General features: G+C 35.6%; 1 pseudogene; it reads right to left on the bottom strand.

The window, feature by feature from the left end:
- Nucleotides 1–854: 854 nt before the first annotated feature.
- Nucleotides 855–17,644, bottom strand: LOC102029290 (annotated as a pseudogene).
- Nucleotides 17,645–18,135: the final 491 nt, after the last annotated feature.

Genomic DNA, 18,135 nt, shown 5'->3' with positions numbered 1-18,135 from the left:
CCCGAGGATGGTTACCATCAGCTGAGAGGCAGAAATGGAAAGGGACAATGAATTACTCCTGTTGGTCTGAGTTATGTTCTGGGTTCTAATAAAAGGCAATTGAGATGGGTGATCAGGGCTGCTGCAGTCCCAGAGGTTGTGGGCCCCCTGATTCCAGACTTTTGCCTCTTCTGTTTTTCTTATTTACCTTTTCTTATTCATCCGTGGGTACCTCGTTCTCGGGACCTGTCACCACAGTTAATACCAACAGCTTGGCTAGATAATAAAATACAAGCCACACTGTTGGGTGTACTCACAGGAAGGACCCTGGATCTCAGTACCAACTTTCTGTGTTAGGTTTCTATTGTAGAGAAAATTTTCAGAAAGGTAGAAAGAATTATTTTACCTCATGGTTTCTGAGGTTTCCATGGTGGGAGAATTATTTTACCTCGTGGTTTGTGACATTGTTGCTTCAGGCCTGTGGTGAGGTAGAATGTCATCTTGGAGAGGATGTGGTGGAGTGAAATGTGTGTTCACATGGCAAAGAGGAATGCAGGGAGAGACACTGAAGAAATGGCCAAGACAATAATGTCCTTGAAAGGCGTGTTTCACATGATTTACGATGTCCACCTCAGCGTCACTTCCTACTGCCCACCACTCTCATTAGCATCACCTTCAGGGGCTGACTCTCCAACACTTGAGACTTTGAGGAATGTTCCAGATCCAAATCATAGCACATCTATATATCATCGATTTAGATTTGGAAATCTGAGCTCCTACCTCCTTAGTTATTAACAACTGAGGGTTATAATGTGATGGTTTGAACTAGCTCTACATAGTTTGGGGATTTATAGGCATCTATTTATTCACCTACATTTCAAAATTTAAAGCCCTTTATTTTCACAAATATATGTTTATAGTTAGTTTTTGTCTGTAGAGATATAATTCCCATGATTTTCTAAAGGTGAAACATTAAATAATACTTGTAAACAACAAGTTATTTTTTCAGAACAAACAGAACCTTGATTGAGGTGAGCATGAAGTTGGTAATACAGAACTCCACTTAAAACCAAGACAACTTGATAAATATGTTCCATTTTAGGAGACTGAATGATTGGCCTAGAAATTAGAGAGATAGAAGCTGAAGCTACAAATATCATTGGCAGCCAAACCTGAGAGTAAAAAGAAAACTAAGGTTAGTGATGATTTTTTCTCATAAGTTTTTTTCAGACAAAGTGCTCTACAAGTGATAAATAAAAAGGGGAAGTAGCTGCATACATATTTTCAAATACAGTTAGATGGACATACTTAGTTTCATGTTATAGAAAGTGAGATTAATGCACATTAAACATACCTTAAATTTTTAAAAATAAATTACTGCTCTGGTCACTACATTGTATCATTCATTCACTAAAATCAATGTAAATTTGTCCTTTCAAAAATGAAATGATACATTACTTCATGTCATAAATAAATAATAGCATTATTCCAATATTAATCATGTAAACATTATTAGTCTATGTATCTCAGAAACAAAGCTATTTGTTTATTATATTTTTTCAAGTAATATGTACAAATTTGCCCTAATGTAGGAATTTCACATAATTAAAGGTGGAAGAAATATTTGATTCAGAGAAATCTGAAGTATAAAATCATTGTTAATAATTCATTTCTAGAAGAAATAGTTAATCTAAGTTCATCTTAGTATACTTGATGGGACAGATAAAGAGTCATTTATTTAAATGTGTTTCTGACATATTTCACTTAAAAGTATGGTCTCAAGATGCATCCATTTAGCTAGAAATGTCTCAAGCTTATCCATCTTTATGGCAAAGCAATATTCCATTGCATTAAAAAACACCACATCTTTAGCCGTTCATTGGTTGATGGACATTTGGGCTGTTTTCAAGATTTAGCAATTACAAACTGCCACTGTACACATGAGGGACACATATGATTACTGTATTATTTCTCTGGTGTGAGAAACCAAAAGTGTAAATAAGGACCAAAATGTATAATAGGGAAAAGGGAAGAAAATTTTCATATGAGAAAGGGAAAAAGAGTCAGGGCAGGGTGAAAGGAAAAAAGACACATAAAAAAGAGAATTGATAGCAAAATTTAAAACAAAGGTTTTGTAAATAAGGAGGGGAAGAGGAGTTGAAGGGAGGACAGGAGAATGGGAAAAAAGAAGCAAGATATATTCCCTATGATGCATGTGGTACATTTAAAGTGTACCACATGCATATTGGTACATCTAAAGTGTACCAATAAAATTTAAACAATAGGAGAAAGATTTATTTAGTGTTTTAGTTCAGCTTTAATGGACAAATATCTCCAACCAAAGTTACTTCATTCACATTTTTTATGATGCTCATAGGTAAAGAAGAAGCTCTTTTGGGGAAAAAATGAAGTGCAAGATGGTACAGGTTGATATTTCTCATAATATGGTCAGTGACCTTTCTGCATAAGTATCTCTTTGAAATTGATATTTAGCCAGGTTTGTGTGGACCAAAGATACTGTCCAAATTTGAATTCTCAGGGATGAATATATGAATACAAATTAGCATGAAGACACAAAAGATTATTTTAATGACTGGGATGAATTACTTTATTTTCCTTTACATTCATACCATGTTGATATGCAAGAAGAATCTTAAATGGGTAACCTTGGTTATATTTATAACCTGATTAAGAAAGAAAACATATTATGGAAACTTCTAAATTGTGCATTATATCATAGTACAGCTTGTATCATGCAAAGACAAGATAAGTGAAAATAACAAAGAGATATGCAGTAGATAAAGACAATAAAGATGTGATAAATGTGTATCACAAAACTGCATGCCAGGAAGCTTTACAAAAATTCTGCAAGAAGGGTACAAGGTGTACACAGAACAGTAGTTTAGGAATAGCCCAAGTATTTCTGATGTCAAGATCAGAGAAAGCAACATCAACGTGTTTTTCACAGAATAATATATTCTTTTCTATAGTATATATTACATAAATTTGGATTCTGGTATCAGGATGCCCACTTTCATTTCCAGGTCAGCTTCTTTTATCAAGGGTAATGAATACGAGCCTTGGAATTCTCTTACGTAAAGCACAGCTTCTAAAAGAATCCAGGCCAGCTGTTTACCCTATCTCTACTCACACCTTCTCACTCATTTTTTATTCTGTTTCCAGAATGATGTTTTCAAAGATGAGTGTGATATTATTTCTCCTGCTTATGATGGCTTGGTTATTTTACAACACTCATATGTAGCCATAAAAGGATGAAAGCAGGGACTATCATCTAGTGTAGGGGGTCCCCACAGTCCTAGGAACAGAGAGCCAGGAACTGGGCAGGATGGTAGGAGGTGATCAGTGTGCCAGGAAGCAAAGCTTCATCTGTATTCACCGTATTCCACATTGTTCATATTACCTCCTGCTATCCTTTTATATCCATATATATTTTTCCTTTTCTTCATTCTTTCCATAGCTGGCATAATTGTAGTGCTGATGTCTATTGGTTTATTGAAAGGAATAGTTAATGCTTAAATTTTTCTTTCTTTGACCAAGTTAACATGCTTATACCTGGTAATCTGAACAACAAATTTGAAGACAACAATATGCAATATAACAACAAATTGAATTCCTACTATCTTGATTAGTGAAACTCTGTATTGTTTCTATTTTTATTATTATTTATTCTCTTTAATTGTTTGATCAGTCTTGCATTCTTATATCTGGTAATCTAAGCAACTTTGTTGAAGAGAACAATATGTAATATAACAACTTCTTATGACATTGTTAGCTTCCTATCACCTTGTGTTGAAATTCTGTATAGGTTTTATTATTTTTTTATGTCTTTGATGGTGTTGTTTTGTCTTCTTTTTTCTTCAAAATATGAAAGTGCATTACACATTACACCTGAGCTCCATCTCTTGTCAGATCAGTAGTGACATTAGATTGTCATAGAAGCATGAACCTTACTCTGAACTGTACCTGTAAAGAACTAGATTGTGTGCTTCTTGTCAAAAACTAATGCTTGAAGATCTGAAATGCAGTTGATGTGGTGATGTTAATCCAGGGAAACAGCAGCAAATGAAGGTTAACATTAGCAGAGAGGTTTGAGTGTACAGAGACCGTAATAAATCAATTACTTGCGGACATATGTCACAACCATATTAGTGAGTGGCAGATGTCAATTAAATTGCATCTGGTGGCAGGTTTTATAGTAGCATGTGAATAGATTTGACCATCTGGTTAGAAGAACACAAGGTCAAGTCTCTTACCAATTCTGGATTATGGCAAGCTGTGTAATTATTTTATTATATATTATCATATAATACTCATGGAAATAAGACATACAATAAATGTAGTATGCTTGAATAAGTTGGAAACCATGAATCCCTTCTTGCAATCTATTCATAAATGTCTATTCCAAAAAAATAATTCCTGGTGCCAAAATGTTGGGAATCACTCATTCAACATGTTCTCTGCTCACCACACTACGTACCTGGGCACAGAGGTCTGTCTCTCTACAAAAGCAGTGTGTTTAAGTAGTATTTTGTAAGGGTCTTTAGTATTGCTCTGTGGCATACACTTCCTTATCAGTCATGAGCCCTCAAGCTCAAACTTCAGTTCCATACACACCAGAAATCATACAGTAAATTGTAAGAAATTATAGTAGTTTTGCCAAACAATCCTATAGAATAGTAATTCAATCTTGTTAAAAGTTCACAATTTTTATGGTGATCATTAATTCTTGTACAAACTAAATATTTTCTGACTAATTCTAGAAATTCAAAAAAGGCATCAACCTTCATTATGAAAATACCAATTTTGAAATTTTACACCAAAAACTCAGATCATAAAGAAAATTGGCAATTGCAGACCAGACTAGATGTTTCATATATTGGGGCAGAAATCAGTGAGAAGCATCCATACAGCTTCAATAAAATTTACTAAAATAAGGAATTTAGAAATTTAATGTTAATATTTCAATTTTAGTTTACCTTATAAGGTCTCTGTAGATCTGGATCCTGGTACCTTAGTTTAAGCGAAGGAAGCATCTTTATCCCACTCAGAGAATAACGTATTAATCCTATGTATTTTATTAAATTGATTACATTTGATACTATGATAGCAGTAGATGTTAAAATGATTAACTGAATCACAGCTACCACAGGAGAGAGGTGCTCATTAAGCATAGTGTAGATTAGAGGCAATTGTCCTTCTTGGCTTGCAGAGTAGAGAAGCCTTGATCCTGAAAGTATTCTACAAGAATTAATGTCAATCAGTGATGTTGAAATCCCCAGTGAAGTGACCCATTGCATGGAAGGGAATACTCTGTCCATCCATGTGACAGCAACAGAATCTACAAACATTAAGCAAAATTCAAAAAGTCATAGTCACTTTGGCATTTTTGCAAATTCATATGACAATGCCTCATTCTTCCTGAATCTGTCTCTTTTGTGATATGAGTTTAGTGCTTCTTACAAGAGAGGCAGTCTCCTTAGCTCCTTGAATGAGTTGTAGTCTCCTTTATGTTTTTGACTAATAAAATGGAAATTGTTAATTGTAAGTTTTCAGCTACTTCTTGAGAGTTATTGCAGGCTTCTGCTTGCTCTCTTGATTGGAATCCTGTCCAGCTACCATATTAACAAGCTCAACACAGATTTCATTTTTTTTCTTGGATTCTTTGCAAGGTCAATAATATGAGCACATTATGTTTATATTACTATAGGTATGTCAAACAAATCTATTTATAAAGGTATACCCATTTATTTTAGTAGTTATATCTGATTATTTCCTTTCTGTTTACATGCAAGCACACCTGAAGAGTTGATTTCCTTTGGTGTCAAAACTTTCAGGAAGTATATATTAGTCAATAAGTATACCACCATCACAATGGACAGAGCAGAAATCAAACTTCTGGGAAGTGTCTGAGCAGGGTTTTTCACTTCTCCTAAAAACACAAAAAATTTAATCAGAATAGGACATAAATTGTTTAAATTTTAAGAGTTCCTGTTAATGAAAAAGAGAACAATATATTATTCCAATGTCATTGTTGTCTCATCTTTCTGGGCTGATTCTGCTTGGTCCATGTTTCTTTACAAGTTTGCATTTCCATGATATTTTATAAAAATAAATTATGTAAACTTTCCAAAATCCCATTAGTCATGCTTGAAAGAGAGACATTTGATTCTTGTGCTGATGCATGGGTAGAATGTAAGTCAGTGTTTTTCTTTCACTAGAGACTCCTTAAAATATTGTCAGATGTGCTACTGTGATGACTGCTTTGATGATTCTGAGACTCAGAGTAAATCTTTATTGCAAAAGTAAATGTAAAGAATGTGTGATGGTTCTTGGGCATCAATGTTGGCTTTTTTTTTTTTTTAACGTAAGTAGCAAGATGATAACAGCTATTTGGCTTACCCTTGGCCAGGAATATGACTAGTCAGAACCATACTTAAGGATGAGACTTCTATCAAGCTTGATGTTATAAGTTTGTGCATGAATTGTACATAGTGTTGGTTATGATAACTAGCTTCATCTAATGCAGTGATCCACAGAATCTTGTACTCATCTCATCCTTTTTCTATTCCCAGGATTGATTTATCCTGAAGTAAATATAATCACAAAATGTTAGTGCTTTCTGATCTAAAGTTGTTTTTCAGTTGTGTTTGGAAGGTGAAATGGAATTTTTCTGAATTAGCCAAAATTCAAATTCTTTATGCAGAATTTGAGAAGTAGCTTGTCCAATATCATTAAAGGAGAATACTTTTTATCATTCATCTCTGAAAGAGATCTTGTTATCAGAGAAGAATTTTTTGACTTTTATTAGTACATATTTGCAGTACATAAACATAACATTAGCTGTAGGTGATTAGTACATATATGTAACACATTTCAATTCCCCTATCTTCCCACTTCTATTTTTCTAAAATAAGATTTATTTATTTATCTTATAAGACCTTATAAAGGTAATTATCATATATACAAATTGAAAACCAGACTAATAGTCCAAAGAACATATAAAACATTAAAAGACAATTGCACCATGTCGTTACTTTTAGATAAATTGTGCACACTTGATTACAATACCTTTATTTCTTTCACATTTTTGCTATTATTTATATTAATATATATATATATACATATATACATTAGTATAAGTGAAACCATGCCATATTTAAGTATGAGTATCTGACTTATTTCATTTAATAGTATAGTCTCAAAGTGAATCTATTTTCCTACAAATAACTCAAATTTTTCATTATTTGAGGCAGAGTACAAACTTACTTTGTATAAATAGTACATTTTGTTCATTCAGTCACCTACTGAAAGACATATAATCCACTTCCAACATTCAGTAATTATGAATTGTGCTGCTGTAAATATGAGTGTGCATACATGACTGTGGTACAATGTGTTTAACTCTTTGAGAAGATACCTAGAAGAGGAATAGCTGAATCAAATGGAACTTTTACTTTCCATCTTCTGAGCAATTTTCATACTTATTTTCATATTGGCTCTATCAGTTCACACTCCCTCCTACAATGGAAAAGGGTTCCTTTCTTTTCACAACCATACAAACATTTGTTATTCCTTGGTTTCTTGATGGCAGCCATGCTTTTAGAAGTGATGTGTAATCTCAGTCTTGTTTTAATTTGCATTTCTTGATTGGTCATCATTGCTGAACATTTTTCCATGTATCTACTTTGCTGGTTGTATTTCTTCATCTCAGAGTTGTCTATTCATTTTAGATACCCTTTTAATTGGGTCTTTAAATGAGAGTGATCTCAGTGTTTTGAGTTTCCTTACACCTACCTCTTTTTACTCTAATGTGGCTAAAGCAGCTATGACACTGACTGTCAGGCTTCAGTTATTACCCTCCAAAGTGGGATCATGAGACCAACCAACCAGAATAGCATTCTAGTGATGAAGGACAATAGAAACAATGTTAATCAGTGATGCCTTCAGAGAAAATCTCAAAAGAACAGGAGGAGAATAATAAGAAAAGAATGAAAGTTATCCATATCATGATAGTCACACGTATCAGTTTTTTAGTAGGTAAATACAGCCAGTAGGTTATTAAAAAAATATTTGTTATATATAAGTCTCTGATGATGACTATCAGAAAGGACTCTGCTGAAATCATGTTTGTCCTGAATTAATTTAAACACAAGCTAATCATTAGAAAATTCAGATCTTGAGATATTAAATCTGAACGTATAGCAGTGGGAATGTTGTTGGGGCACATTTTCTGACCATAGTCATAAAACCCCACGTGAGCTTAGATTATAAAGGCAGTGGTGTACAGCTGAGTAAACTGGGGGCTAATAACACTCTCCACCCACTCAGAGAAGTTTATACTAAGGGTAAAATTTGCCAGCAGGGTTTAAAGAAATTGTCCTTTTATCCACAGTCATTTTAGCATTTGGCATTACCAGTAAGGAAGCTGGATGGTTCTTATAGAATGAATTGAGTTGGGTTACAGGGCATCAAATAAGGTGGTGGTCCCCCATCTACGTCATTGTCCTCAATCTTGTTTTCTTGCCTGAATGACTGATGTAGTCTATGAGGTTTTATCATGCTGTTTTAGATCTTGTTAATGTTTTCTGTAGTATTTCATTGCCTGCTGTGTCTCATGACCAGCTGATTTTCACTTAGAATAGCAGCAATGTACCTTTCAAGTGCTGTCCCAAGAACTGCATGCACAGCCCCACAATTTGTCATAGAATAATGGTTCAGGACATTGACTCGTTACGCTGCCCACTCACTGTAAAAAGTTTCATTTTATAGATTGCATCATGTTACCCTCAGAATGTCTTAGATGGAACAAAACGCCTACAGGATATGCATATCTAAAGTAGTGAAGGTGAAAAATTCATCCCCACAAGTTGCAAAGAACTGATGCAATTATAATGTTTTGGTAATCTTATCATTAGGAAAGACTTATAGGATAATTGACACAATTACTGAGAAAATCTGTCCTCAGATATCAACTTTCCTCTTTAGACTGGCTCTAAGCACTAGTCAATCTTAAACATCTCCTCTACCAGAAAAAAGGACAAGGGATGCCTAACTAATTTGTCAAAATCTAATGGCCAGCATATCTATTTAGGCACAAAGGCTTTATCTGAGGTCACAAGTTAGATAGAGATACAAGGAATTAAAGGGCAGGGGTCATCTGCCTCAACAAACATATTTATTGGGCAACAAATAAAGCTTCTAAGGGGATGCCCCTGAAAACCCAAGCCCTAGTCTTTTTGTTGTCCTCTTTCTAAGTCCAGTGAAGCATCATGTGAAACAGTTTTTTGATCCTTTGTACTTCACCACTACGTCCTTAATTATTTGATCCTAATAATCTGAAAAAGGAACAGTTTATTTTGTATTGTAATATGATTTTGTCCTTATATAAACTAAAAGATGGAGAAAAAAATGTTTAGAATATGGTATGCCAAATTATAGCACTATTTTCCAATAAAGTATCTTTTGCCAAAGACAAGGAAAATGGTCATAAATCCCTTATGCTTAGGCTATTTTGTGGTGTATCAAAACCATCCCTGTGCAGAGGCCCAAGACATACCTCCTTTAAAATCTTCTGATTTAGAGACTAGTATTACTAATGACCTGCTTTTTAGAGCACCTCATGTCTCTCAGGGGGACCATGTGGGACACTTTCAACCTTCTCATAATCTTCAGGCCTCTGCATTGGCATCACCTTCCCATAGTGACTCAGAAATTGTGTCCATGTCTAGCTCTCCAGAGAGACCTAAAGTACTCCCTAAAATGATTTCTGAGCCACAGAAATTATAGAATATATTCTGTGTGGTGCTTCTTGCCTTCCAAGTCACAACTTTGTAGTTGTGGACATTTCCTATTTAATAAATACTTGCAAATTCTATATTTCTTTCTTAAATCAATGTTCCACTATAGCTATCTGACCCTGCAGTGATATCAACTCCCAAATGACCCAGTGGCCTTACTTACACTTTGGATCAATTAGGATGTGATTTTCTTAATTTCCATATAGTTAGGCAATATGTCCACATACAGCAGAAAGCATTTTTAGAAAATGGAGACCATTTGCCTTCAATAACCCATAATGAATTATGGTAATCATATGGAGGAAATTGAGGTAGGAGACAGAGCAAAGACATATAAACAAGAAAAAGACAAAAAATGAAGAAATCAGAAAAAGTAAGGATGACTGTCACAATTTCAGAAAACCAATAGATAAACTGCACTCTGTCCCTGAAAGATCAACAGGCATGTGGAAAACCAAAAGTAAATGACACCGGTCTGTTTCCAACCTTATGTGTTTTGTGACATGAGGGGGTCTTTGGATGCCATGAAACTTCCTGTAATACTATATGGTGAAAAATGTCCCCTCCTGATGTGTGGGTGTTATGGCTCAGGTGTAGATGTCCCCTCCAAAGCCTTGTGTGCCCATAGGAGAAGCTTTTGGGAGGTGATTGGACCATGGGTGTGTGATATTCATCAGTGGGTTACTCCATTGATGAGTCTATAGTTAAGTGTATTGTTGGGAAGTGAAACCCAGTTAGAGAGGGAGGATCACTGAGAGTGTGGCCTGGAAGAGTATATATATCCCTCCCTCCCTCCTCAATCTGTCTGGGATTCCCACTGTTGTGCCATGAGTTTTCTCCTCTGTTATGCCTTTCTACCATGCTGCCCTGCTTTGGAGCCATTGTGTATAGACTGAACCTCCACAAACTGTAAGCCAAAATAAACCTTTCCTCCTGTAATTTGTGTTAGGCATTGTGTCTCAGTGAGGAGAAAATAACTAGGACAGCGGACTGAGTCAGGTCCCATGGACCATGTGTGATGCTGGTTTCACTGGATGCATAGTACAAGAAGGCCATAGAGTTTTCACTCAGATTTCAGGGAGAAATCTGGAAAGCTAGGCAATGTGTCCGCTAGAGAGCTTTCTGTGAAGCTGTGGGAATGAAGATAAAGTTGCAGTGGAGACCTGAGGAAGTCAGAGATGCCAGGCACAAGGAACGTTTGCTGAGTAAGTGAAGGCTATTAGGGAAGCCAGTTCACAAGAAAAGCTGTGTGGGCTGCAACCTACAAGGTCATCAGGACATTCCAAACCTTTTAGAACTCACATCTCACCATTATGTGCCCTGCATCTAGGGGATAGAGATACAGGACTTAATGTTTGTCCTAGCGGGTTTAATCTTGCTTTGGTTCTATTCTTTCTATCTCCTATTCCTCATTTTTGGAATGCAAGTGTTTAATCTGTAATTATGAAATATGTTTTTAATTTTTATGGCAAGTCAAGATAAGAGTTTGACTTGAGTTTCAAAAAAATTTGAATTGGACTTTTTAGTAATTTGAGACTTAAAATTTGTGAAAGGGATTACTGTGTTTTGGTTGTGTACAGGGCAGTTGTATCATTTTAGGCAGAATTATGAAACTGCCTTAACTTGGACTTTAAGGATGGGAAGCTAATGAAGAGATGGATTGACGAGGTGGGGAAAGGTCATGTAAAAAAATTAAGAAAGTATTATGTACATGTACCAACTACCCATGATAAATGTATTCGTTATTTACTCAAAGCATGTACTAAAATACAACTTTTTAATTCCAAAAAAAAGAAAAGAATGGTTTAAAGCAATGTGTTTGGTCCAAGCTGACATGGGGAGAGATGTGCAGGTAAGCTAGATTGTCAAACTGACTTGCATGGGACCTGCCTACGGAATAAGGAAAGCACACTTCTGAGTGTGTCTGAGTGGGGCATGGAGGCATGAATTTGGAGTCGATATCTTGTCCCTGGCCTCTTCCTCTTTGGTATTATTCCCTTGCTCCACTTTGCAGTGGTTACAAATCTAACAGCTTAATTCTGCCATGATGTTTGTATTTTGGAGCCCAAAATCCCTGGAATGAACTCTTGAAATTTTTGCTAAATTAAACTTTCCATTAAATTGTGGTTGTTGGATATATCCAGCAAACAAGTAACCCAATAAAATGGGCATGTTTTTTCAGAATAGACACCTTTCAAAAGGGGAAATACAAAAGGCCAGTAAGTTGAAAAAGTAAACAAAAATGTTCAACATTTTATCCACTCACAAATTGCAGATCAAAACTATCTTAACATTGTATCTCATCCCAGTGTGAATATCTGTCCTCAGGAATTCAAAGCAGCAAACTGTTGGAAAGAATGTGATGTGATAGGAAATGTATTGTATTGTTAATGGTAATGTAAACCAGTACAAGCACTGGAAACCAGTATGGAGACTCCTCTGATAGGTAAAAGAAAGCTCACAATTTGATCACCTTACCCATCCTGGGAATAGATGCAAAAGAGTTAAGAAGAGAATATTATGTTGCTACATGAATGCCAGTGTTTATGGAAAACCAATTCACAATAGATAAGTTATGCAAATAGAGTATTTGACCTCAACACATGAAAGGATAAAAAAATATACACGATGGTATATTATTCAGTCATAAAGAAAAATGAAAGTAAGACATTTGCAGGCAAATGGATGGAATTGGTAGCCATCGTGCTAAATGAAATAAGTCAGACACAGAAAGTAAAAAATTACATATTTTCTCTAAAATGAGAAATATTAATAAATAAATAAGAGGAAGTGATAGGAGAGTACAAGGTGGACTTTTGGTGATGGGGAAAGGAACCTGGGAAAGAAAGAGGAGGTACCAGCTTCACAAAGGAACGCTCTATGGTAAATTCACATTACGCCAAATTCCCAAAATATATCTTACTGTCCTCTATCACTAATATACATTAATAGAAATGCTGTTTACCTTTCTAAAAATTACTTCATCACGTAAGGGTTATGGCAGAATTTCAGAAGGGAATATTCTTACACAAGATTTAATGAGTAATTTCCCCCCAAAAATGAAAAATAGACCGTTAGAAATATCTGAAGAAGGGGTTTTCATGTGGCATTTGTGAAATTCCAGTTTAAATGCTAGAGAATTAGAGGAAGGAAGATGAGACATTTATACTTGTTAAAGAACATACGTTGAAAGAGTGAGTAGTGTGTGCTATGCACTCAGCACAAGTCTTTGCAAGGCATACATAGTAAAATATGCAAAATCCTCAGAAATAAGGCAGACTCTTCATTGAAATCTGTGAATACTGAAAATTACGTAAGATTTCAATGGGAACAAATCTCCTTTCCTCTGCAAACCTCCACTTACTAAGGCTTTCTGCTTGCCTCTTCTATCCTCTGTCCTGTCTTTGTTCTTTGTAGAAAATTCAATACAGCATCCTCTTGCCCCTTTGATGATTTGCAGCTTGCTGTTTCTCCATGTCCAATAATCTTCCCATAATGGGCAAAAGAATCCCTCCCTTACTGTTCTCAGTCTGTTTTATGTGTTCCCACAAAACTTTCCCTGGTCATCGCACAGTAAGTTAAAACTCCTCCCTCTCTGGGCGTCTTTGTGCCTCTTCCGCACTTTTCTTTCCTGTCATGTATTTAGCACATATATAGATGTAGACACACCTATGTATTTTTATACACATACGTATATATTTATATCTAAGTCTACCTTGGTAACTGATAGATAATATTTTTTGCTGTTTTGTTACTTTTTTATTTAATTATTTTCATTTCTCTTTTCTAATTAGCATACAGAGTTCATAAGAGCAGGTATTTCTATTAATTTTTCATTGCTGTAATTTCAGTTTTCAAAACAATGCCTTGCATTTAGTAAGTACCAAACAAATACTATGTACATGAATCCATTACTGTTTGAATGAATGAATTTGTATATGACTAAGGATAAATAATCTGCTTGGAAATTCTGTACTCATGATCTGAAATTACTGTACACTTGACCAAAAAATTACATTCTTACAGTAAAATAAATTCTTGGTAGGTTGAAGACTTGAATTTTAAAGTTCATAACTACAAAACTCTTAAAAGAAGTACAGTATATTCAAGGTAATAGAAGGGCTGTGTTATATAAGTACTGCGTGCCACTGGAGCTTCCAGATAGGCTATTTAAAAGATGATAACAAAACAAGGCTAATGTAAAGAACTTATAAAATGAAATACATTTGATTGAATGTGGGAAATGTTTCTATTTATATAAAAAAATTGCCAAAAAGAAATGTCCAAAATAAAACTAAAATGTCCAAATAAAACTAAAAGGCATAGATTTGAAAGAGATATATGAAATGTGTATAAATGGTGACATAAATTGGCCAGAAGGTAAAGACACATGTGCAGCCTCACTATTGCCCGTGGAAATACAAATTAAATCAGGGTAGTCAGGATAGACACATGCCATGAAAAAGTATCCAGGTTACTCTGACAGTGGAAAATTAATAAATCTGACAACATCTTGGCAGTGTGAAGGGTAACAGGAAATCTTGATTTACGGATGTTACCTGGTGAGAGCAATTTGACAATGTCTAGGTCAAACGAAGGCGTTTCCATGGAAATCCAGCAATTTCAGTCATAAGCAATGTATGGAAAAATACAGGAGATATTATCTGCAACATTTGAATAGGCTTTCCTTAAAAACATCTGCCAAATCAAAACCATAGAAAGAGTCTGATGTAGATTTTATACAGGAGAATTAGAATTCCGGTACTGAAATGACTTCTAAGAAGATAGTCAAGATAAATTCACAGATAAGGAAAATATCTGAATATTTTTCTTTTTCTGAAACAGGACACTATGTACTCCAGGCTGGTCTCAAACTCACTGTGATCCTCCTGCCTCAGCCTCCCAAGTGTTAGGATTAGAGGTGTGTACCACCACACCCACCCTGAATGTGCTTAAATACAAAAATTTTGACTTAAACTAAAAATCTGCACAAACAGAAAATAACGCAGAGAAAAGAGATTTAGAGAATGTGAAAATTAATTTGCAACTGGTATAGTCCCAGGTAGTGATCTGTGAGTGTCTGTTAGTCACCTTTGTGTTACTGCAACAAACATATGAGATAACCAACTTATAAAGAGGATGATTTTACTTGGCTCACAGTTTTGGAGATTTAAATCATGACTCACCCTGCTGCTTGGGGCCAGCAGGTGGCTGGGGTGTCAATGCAAATGAGTAGTGGATGGTGTCCATTCACCTCAGGGCTCTCAGGAGCAAAGACAGAAAAGGAAGAGATGAAGATCCCGAAGTACCTTTGAGGTTGTGCCCTCAGGGGCCTAGCACTTTTCCACTAGACCACTTGCACCTCCCAAGGGTGCTGTAAGTTGGTGTGATGGTTGTTGCATTGGCATCTTGATTGGCTTGACTTGTGAGGTAACGAGGGAATTAATGAAGCATACTGTGTGTTTGTTTGGATGGGTCGTAGAGCCATGATCTTGGGTACTCTCTGGGGTCCCTGTGTCTTCCTCTGTGGTGCTGTTTCCAGGACCTGGTTCACAGCTGCCATAAAATGAGCAGCTCTGTTCTCCCATGGCCTTCTGCCATGACGTTCCTGCCTTGGAGCCAGCAGTTCGTGGCCTGAAACCTCTGAAACAATGAGTAAATTAAATGTCTCCTCTTTTGAGCTGCAAGTGTTTGATATTTTGTACGGGTAATTGGTAAGTTGAGTAAAGAGTTTAGGGACCACGTCTTTAACACTTGGGCCTCTGAGGGACATTTGGGTTTCAACTTTGCACTCTGCCTTTAAATATATCCAGTATTTCTGATTTTGACCCATGTACATTACCACTGTCCAAACTGACTGCTAAGAGATAGCTCTAAAAATTCATTATGGTAGGCAAATTAAACCTTTTCTTATTTGGAACCTATTATTTGAAAAACTGCATATTGCATTAAAATTAGTTAATTTTACTTTAAGTTATTTCAGCATAACTTTTTTCATTTGAAAAAAAACCTGTTAAAATCTTTTCAAAAATGAAATCAGGCATACACTTTTTAATAATCTGTAAGAGTGAGCAAAGAGTCTTATTGACCTGGACCACCTTTAAGAAATCCTCATGAGAAGTTTTAATAAAATGAAGTGAAAATTTAAAGCATAAAAAACATTATGTGTAGGAGAGCCTGTCTGTGTTTCCAAATATATTGTTTCAAAACTCAATATTTAATATCTTCCCTATATGCTAGATTATTATAGTTTCTGTGATTTGAATACAGTAAGTGGCTTGTCACTTAATCTTCTATTTATTCCAGACTGCTTTACAACTATTTCCAAATTCTGCTGCAAATATATTTTCAGTGGGGGCCACACTGTTGCTGAAAAACAACAGTGCATGCACACAGGATCATGTTCATTGTACCAGTCACCATAATTGGGAAAAATTCAGAAAATTAATTCAATTATTATTAATCCAATAATTAATTTGGGGAATGTAGCAGGTATTAGAATGGCTAGACAACTACATACTAACATAGGAAGTAATCTCAAGACATGTTGTGAAATTCAAATTAGTGGAAGCATTTTACTACTACTGGTATTACAAATATGTAAAATAATGTGCAGTGTACTTTCTCAAAGTAAATGTATGAACAAGGGAGAGGACCCACATCAAACTATTGATGGTGGTTAGTTCTTCAGGGGAACTAGATTTTGTGGTAATGGAGAAATGCAGCAAATGTCTTTTATCTGTGATGACATTATTTTAAAAATGGTTATATAAATACATTTTTATGTAATACTTAAAGTACTCAACTTGGTAGAGTCAAATGCAATAACATGTAGGAGGACAAACAATCCTTACTGTTCTTTAAAACCTTTTTATATTACAAAGTTTCATATAAAGACACAACTTGAAGGACACTACATTCTACATAGTCTATGTGAATGATCACATATGGAGATTTAATGATAACCATGTAGTAAAGAGCAGACTAAATTTTACTTCAAAAAGCTGGCAAATCAGATTTAACCAGTGCACCTATTCTGGATAAAGCTTTTGTATGCTACATAATATCTTAAGAAATGGGTTTACCTGCTATGCTGGCTAGGAATGAGCTTCCTGTATATGCATAGAATCCTTGGAGAATGGCTTCTGCAATTCAGGTATCAGGAAGTTCAGCATCCAAAGCATTCTCAAACCTGGAAAAGATCTCTCTTTTCCCAGTCAGTAATAGCACAATCCCGGTTAAAGGAAATGAAACAGAGAATAGCCACCTTCATCAAAGAACTAAGAATTTGAAACCAGGACACTGTTTTCACCCCTCGAATATTCGGAAGTCCCAGTGACCACAAAATGGCCAAGGCTAGGCATTTCTTTGGCAGCTCTGGGGGTGAGCATCTAGCATAGAAAGGCTGAATTAGATAGCTTGCTAGCAACAAGCTTTGAGTACCCAGTCCTATGAAATAACCAATACATGCCATCCAAATATCAAGGAAAGCAACACAGGATCCAAGAGATCTTTTGATGAGAAAGTAAGGGAAGGTGGCACCTACCTTTGCAGCACAGAGCCCACTGATCATATTCAATACGCTGCAAAGTGCCCAAATACTCAGGGAGACAGGACTGTTCCCCGAGGAGGATTTCAGCACCCCTTAGGAGATACAAATATTCCTGCCCCTATTGTGGCACTAAATAAGAAGATGTTTCCATGAAAGAATCCTACTGTCCTTGAGAATTGCATGCTTTTGCCTTTTTCTGTTTTTCAAGTCCTGAAAAATAAACTTTTCCCATAGGGTTTTTTTTTTTTTTTAATAGTTTCCTCTTGATTTTAAGCAGCCTATGCTAGAAGGGATATTCTACTTTTTTTTTTTTTTTTTTTAATAGTTTCCTCTTGATTTTAAGCAGCCTATGCTAGAAGGGATATTCTACCAATGTTAACTCAGCTCGTCCTTAGAGGACTTTATTATTATTTAACTTAACTTGGTTTTAAAAATGATTGACTTGTCATTGCAGGAATTTTTAGAGGATGAAGTCTCCTTTGCAGTTATAACACTGTTACTGGAATCAAGTCCATCCACTTCATGTTCTGGAGCCATGAAGAACTGTGGAAAACACATCAAGATTATTAAAGAACTGGATTTTTGAGAAGATGAAGGAGTTGTTGTATTTGTGAGAAAAGACTTTCTTAGCAAGCCCTGGTATGGGATAGGACTTGTATAGGAACGAAAAGATGTTCCTGGGCAATAGGCAGGAAGCCTGCATACTGGGCAAGTTCTCTTCTTCCCAGGAGGTCCCCTCCCTTCCTGGCACCCCTGGTGGAATATGCTGACCTACCATGACCTTCT

Source organism: Chinchilla lanigera, unplaced genomic scaffold (genome assembly GCF_000276665.1).
Source record: "Chinchilla lanigera isolate Chin_1 unplaced genomic scaffold, ChiLan1.0 scaffold00016, whole genome shotgun sequence".
NCBI lineage: Eukaryota > Metazoa > Chordata > Mammalia > Rodentia > Chinchillidae > Chinchilla > Chinchilla lanigera.
Note: the sequence above shows the minus strand (reverse complement) of the source record. Positions and strands in the feature narration are given on the sequence as shown.